The sequence below is a fragment of the Manis javanica genome, chromosome 15, assembly GCF_040802235.1.
Source record: "Manis javanica isolate MJ-LG chromosome 15, MJ_LKY, whole genome shotgun sequence".
NCBI lineage: Eukaryota > Metazoa > Chordata > Mammalia > Pholidota > Manidae > Manis > Manis javanica.
The window spans coordinates 65,337,557-65,344,282 of NC_133170.1; the positions used below are offsets into that span (position 1 = coordinate 65,337,557).

General features: G+C 42.7%; 1 long non-coding RNA gene across 1 annotated transcript; it reads left to right on the forward strand.

Moving 5' to 3' along the window:
- The first annotated feature begins 3,422 nt into the window (after positions 1-3,422).
- LOC140846554 (uncharacterized) lies at positions 3,423-6,524 on the forward strand. Its single transcript, XR_012125767.1, has 3 exons — positions 3,423-4,206; positions 4,428-4,507; positions 6,154-6,524. It is a non-coding gene; the product is annotated as an uncharacterized lncRNA (long non-coding RNA).
- Positions 6,525-6,726: the final 202 nt, after the last annotated feature.

A 6,726-nucleotide genomic window follows, 5' to 3' on the forward strand; every position in this document is an offset into this window, starting at 1 on the left:
GTCTGCAGGCAGCAAGCAGGTCTCTGCCTCCGGGCCCCTCTGTCCACACAGCTGTCCTCTGGGCCTCTCTGCATAGTCGTCCCGCACAGCCGTCCTCTGGGCCTCTGTCCTCAGTGCTGCCACCACTCCAGTCTCTGCTGTGCTCTCCTGCAGCCTTGCAGCCCTGCCACCATGTTGCGCCCAGAGCACTGGGCGGAGCTCTTTTTATAGAGTCAACAGCCATGTATTGTCCACAGGTGTGCAGTGAGCTAGTCAACCATGGCCAGAAGAGAATCCTGGCCACAGAAACTCTCATTTTATTCACAAGGGACTTGGAAGGATATGGGCTTCCTTGAGTTGTTGGGGGTCTAATTCCCTGAGCCCAAGCAGAGAACTTTCCCCAGCTGCAAAGAAGCTGTGGCAGAAGGGAGATTAGAGAGCTTCCAAGCATGAGAAGCCACAGGGGACATGTGCATGGCCTCATGAGAGACTTCAAGGAACTAAGGGTGGGTGCCAGATGACAGCCATCAAGGTAGAGGGGACTTCAGTCCAAGAAATTACAAGGACCTGGGTTCTGCCAACCACCTGCTTGAGCTTGAAGCAGATTCTTCCTTGTGCTTCACAGTAAGCCCAGCCACTGACACCTGGGTTTCACCTTATAAAACCAGAAGCAGGGAATCCAGTCAAGCCAACCCAGACTTCAGACCTCCAGAACTGTGAGCAAAGATGTGTTGTTTGAAGCTAAGTTTTGGATAATTTGTTATGGATATGAAATGAGGATGACATGTTTATGATATTTAGAAATGCAATAGCCTGATTTAATTAATCACTAGGCTAAGTTTGGAAATAGGCTACACTTTAAAAGATGGGGCTGAATGCATTATCTGGAAAGAGCTTTGTGATATCACATATGTATTAGTCTCCTATGGCCTCAAGCTTAGTGGCTTAAAACAACACACATTTAATATCTTATCTTCATGGGGGCCATATGTCTCACTGGGTTACAACCAGCCTCTTCTGGAGGCTCTGGGAATCTGGTCTTTCCTCTTCCAGCTCACAGAGATGCCCCCACTCCTTGGGCCCTGCCCTTCCTCATGTTCAGAGCCAGCAAATCTGCATCACTCTGACCCCTCCTCCATCGTCACACTTTTGACTCACCACAACCAGTTCTCCACTTTGTGGGACTCATGTGATTAGACTTGGCCCACCTGGGAAGTTTCCCTATTTCAAAGCCCACACCCACACCCTTAATCTCATCTGCAAATCCCTGTTGCTGCAGAGGTTCCAGCATCACAGATTCCTGGAACTAGAGTGTGCATCTTTGGGGCCATTAGTCTGTCCACTGCACATACTCTTGGCTTATTTTTCAGAGAATTATTTAATGAATTCATTTATGTAAATGGAAAGGAAACAAGATAAAGTACTACACAGATCATGACAATATTATCCAGAAGAAAAATCCTGCAAGTACTGTAATCACATCACTCCGAGGGGCCACCTTCAAGCTCTAAGTTGAAATGTCATACATGGGATGAAAAGATAACACACAACCGTGGTAACCAGGAAAAGCCAATTAAAACTACAGTGCAACACTATTTTCCCAACTTCCAGGAAGATAGAAATGGAAGATACATACCCCGTTGACCTAGCAATTCCTCTTGAGGAATCTAAAGTGCTGCAACAATCAAGGCCCCGGGATGCAGATAATACATGCCTTAGGATATTAACTGCCGCATTGTGTTAGTGGGGAAAAAAGCTAAAATGCACCTGAATTGGTGTTGGGTTTGAATGACATGCAGTCACTAGTGTAGGGACTATTCCATGAGACAGAGGGTAATGCAGGAAGACACCCGGGTCAGCCTGCTTCCCCAGCCTCCATCCAAGTGGGGTACACACCCAGGCAGTCCTCAGACACGCTGTCAGGATAGATAGAACAGACATCACACAACTTGAAGCTTATGCCCCGGTTCTGAACCATTCTGCCACTACATACTATGGGTTTATATATCTTCTATAAACCCTGTGGTATGGATCCCCCAGAAAGAGACTTTGAAGTGCTAATCCCCATACCTGTGAATGTGACCACATTTGGGAATAGTCTTTGCAGATGTGATCAAGGTAAGATGCCATCCCTGGGTGGGTCCTCATGCAATATGGCTGGTATCCTTATCAGAAGAGGAGATTGGGATGCAGACACACAAAGGAAGGAGCATTTGAGGACCTAGAGAGAATTCTCTGTGATGTCAGAGGAAGACATTGGGAGATGCACGACAAGCTGAGGAAGGCCAAATATTGCCAGCAATATCAGAGCTAAGAGAAAAGCTTAGGACAAATTCTCTTCCTGGAGGCTTCAGAGAGCATGGCTGTGCCCACATCTTGATTTCAGACCTCCAGAACTGTAAAAGAACACATTTCTGTTGTTCTAAGGCACCCAGTTTGAGGTATTTTGTTATGGTAGCTCTAGGTAACCAGCATACCCTGTCATTATCTTATAAATAGCACAGTTATTTGCATGGGTGAATACTATGTCTTTTAAGAGTCAGTTTGTTATAAGCAAGCAGTTGAAACATACTACAATGTCTGAAACCCTGAAAAAATACATACTGAAAAATTTTATACATTTAAATACATTCTGGAAAATATATATACTAGAATTTTTCATATATGTACTTTAAAAATTATGTATCTGTAAATCCATATATATAAATATCTATATAGATACTATACACAGAGAGATTCCATATGGATATTGTACCATTTTTATATAGATACTAGATCTGTATCTACCTATATTTCTGAAGATAAACATAAATATCTGGATATCTAGATAGATCCATCTAGAGTGTCCCAGGCCTGTCTCAGCCTCTGAAGTTCTGTTATGTCCTGTTATATTCTGATTTCTTAGGGGATTTCCTATCCTCTTTTCTGAGTCTAGACTCCTCTAAAGTGACATCAACCCAGAATGAAAGTTTCTTTCACAGAGAGCGTTCTGGCCTACCATGGACTGGCCAACAGTCTGCTTTTAAAGTTCCTCCTGCTGGAAAGAAGCAGTCATTAATACAAGAGACCCCTTGCACGCATCGTCTGAGTTTACACAGAAATGCAGTCAAAATGGGAACCCCTCGTAAGTTCTCGTCTGCTCCAGCCACATGCCTCCCTGCTGCCCTGACAGCTCCAGCCAGCCTTCCAAGGTCCCCAGCTTGCCATTCCCTCTCCCTGGAGTTCTCTTCCCTCACATCACCTCTTCCTGGAACATTCTGTATCTTCTCTCCTTGCTTTTTTTCAACTTAACAACCATCACTATTGCATGTATTTTACTTGCTTACCAAGTCTGTCTCCTGGTCTTTCCTTGTAGAGTGAAAGCTCCATGAGATCAAGGCCTTTGGGTCTGTTTGTTCACTGCCCCAGGCCTCAGAAAGTGCCTGGCACGTAGTTGGTGCTCATTAGAGGTTGTGAACTCAGACATTACAGGGCTGGGACAGATAAGTGAGTAGAGCCAGCTCAGTGTCAGATGATGGGAGCAAGTGACACCAGCCTCATGATTGAGGTATAATGGGGAATGGCAGGGCCTGAAGCAAATGGCAGCATCTGCCCCTTCTGTGGGGAGCAGTGACTATCTCCAGATGGGATGGCCAAGCAAGAAACCAGGCCCCATGACTCCCAAACTTGATTTAAAAAAAAAAACAGATATACAAATTTTTATGTAAAATACCCTTATTTTTTGTACTAGTTATTAATCACTGGATAGCAAATTACATCAAAAGTTAATGGCTTGAAACAACAATACGCAGTTATCTCACACTTTTCTGTGAACCAGAAATTCAGGAGTGGTTTAACTGAGTGGTTCTGACTCAGATCTTGTGAAATTGTAGGTAAGATGTAGGCAGGGACAACAGCCATCACAGCTGGATGGGGGCCGAAGGTTCACTCAGAGATGGTTCCTCTCATGGCTAGCTAGTTCCTGTGGGCTCTTTGCAGGGGCCTCAGCTCCTGGTCACATGATCCTATGCAGGGGGCTGCACTTGTCCCCACAATATGGTGACTGGCTTCCCCCAGTGACCCATCCCAGAGAGTAAGGCGGAAGCCACAGGCGTGACTTCAGTAGTCACACAGTGTCCATTCTGACATATCCCTTTGTTAGAAGCAAGTCACCAGTCCAGCCCACACACAAGGAGAGGAGAGTTAGGTTGAACCTTTTGAAGGAGAGGAGAACCAAAGAATTTGCAGGTTTATTTTAAAGCCATCACATTTTAAAATACTGGCAACTCATTTCATATATGAAGCATGTAATCATCCACCACAGTATAGGACAAACAACACCTCCAAAGATTGGATTAGTTCACAGGCCACCAAAGTGTAACCTCTGCACTATTCTGATGGTTAGATAAAAGAGATTGAATGGCCGTATGGCATAAATATATAACATGTCTCTCCATTTTGTTTTTAAGGAAAATGTCTGTGCTGATGCTGAGCTACACCATGTAGTCTGCGCATTGACATGCTCCCTAGGTAGAACACTGAGTGTCGGGTAAAGGAAATATCTCATTGGATTTGATAATTTACTGATATTCATTAGGTAGACTGACAAATGAACTAGATAATGAAATCCTTAAGAATAATTTTCTTATTGGTTTGCTGAGTCAACAAAGTGGATGGAAACTACACAAATAGAAAAGCTTGACCCCATATTTGCTAAATGTTTAATTTATTTGCTTCATGACTCATCTTTGACACGAAATAGAACTATTAAAATTCTAAAAAACTTGCATATTTAAGTCACTATTATTTTTTTTAATTTTGTTATCATTAATCTACAATTACATGAAGAACATTATGTTTACTAGGCTCTCCCCTACCCCAAATCCCCCCCACACCCCATTAGTCACTGTCCATCAGCATAGTAAGATGTTGTAGAATCACTGCTTAGTCACTGTTATTTTTATTAGAATATGTGCTGCTACTTCTGATCACTTTTTCTGTATCCAGATGGGATTAAGAGTTATTTACCCAATAATTCAACAAATATTTACTGAGCACCCATATGTGCAGGCACTGTACTGCATACCTGAATATCATGTCAAATATGGTACTTTGTTTATTCTAGTGAGGAAAAGATGAAAAAACAAGCATGTAAGCGATTAAGCAAGATATTTTCAGTCAGCATAAGTGCCATGAAGAAAATAAAACAGACTGAGATGGGGAATGGATGCTGTGGTAACCCTGTGATAGAAGGGATGGTCAGGGTGGGCCTCCTTGAGGAGGTGGCTTTTGAGCTGTTTCCTGAAGGGTGAGAAAGAGCCAGTCAGGCAAAAATGTGAAGGGAGCACATTTTAGGCAGGACTAGTAAGTGCAAAGGTCCTGGGGGCAGTAACAAACTTGGCCAATGGAAGATTCAGAAAGGCTTGCGTGGCTACTGCAAAGTAACAGAGAGAGAAGCACAGATGGTGCAAGAGGGGAAGGTACAAGGTAGCTCCTGTAGGACCTGGCCAGTCTTAGAAAATCATGGCGGGGCTTAGGAGGGGAGGATGGTCTGGTGTGTTTTAAGATCACTCTGTGCACCAAGAAGTATGGAACATTCTCTCTGCAATATCCCAACCCTTTCTAACTGGAATCTAATCCTGAAGAAATAGCAAATCCAAATGGAGGGACATTCTACAAAATAACTGGCCTACATTATACTCTGCAAAGTGTCAAGGTCAGGAAAGGAAAAGGCATCATTCCAGATCAAAAGAAACTAATCAGGTGAGGCACCTACATGTACTGTGCCATCCTGGAGGATCCTGCCTTGGATATAGGACAGTAGCAAGGCAGTAGGCAACTCAGGTCTGTAGATTAGAGGAAAGAACTGTGTGACAAGCCAATTTCCTGATTTGGGTAAATGTGCAGTGGTTATGTAAGAGAATGTCATTGGTTTTAGGAAATACACACTGAAGGTACCCTGTTTCCTACCTACTCTCTTAGACATCTCAAAGGAAAAAAGCCATATATATATATTTACATGATATTTTTTTAAATCATATATGTATACTGAGAGACAAGGAAAGAATGATAAAGATGAATGATGAACGTTAACATTTGAGGATATCAGAGGTAATGGATACTCAAATTCTTTGTATTATTTTTGCAACTTTTTTTGGTAATTCTGTTATTTGGCTTCAATTTTTTAAACTACAGGTTAAGCATGGGTTTGCAATCCATGCTGAATAGCAGAGACAAGTACCTCTGTCAACTGAAAGCCATAGACAGTTGGAAGAGCTTGGGCAGTTTTACTGGGGAAAGGCATCAGGTATGTCTCCTTGAGTGTATTTTCCCATTGTTGTTCACTGTACTCCTCAAAATGATCTTCAGAAGCCTGGGGTTGGGCCAGCTAACGTATTTAACAAGCACTGCTTACAAGGCGGGGTGCTAGGACAACTAATACTCATGGTTTGACATATTTCTCCTTGACTTTTTCTGGGAAAAAATTTTTTTAATGTCAAAATGAAGGAACACTGGTGTTCTCACCACCCAAAATTATACAGTGATTAATATGTGATCATATATGCTTCCATTACCTTTTTATTTTGTTATCGTTAATGTACAATTACTTGAACATTATGGTTACTAGACTCCCCCCATTACCAAGTCCCCCCCACATCCCCATTACAGTCACTATCTATCAGCATAGTAAGATGCTAGAGTCATTACTTGTCTTCTCTGTATATACTGCTTTTCCCATGTCTCCCCCAACCCCACTACATTATGTGT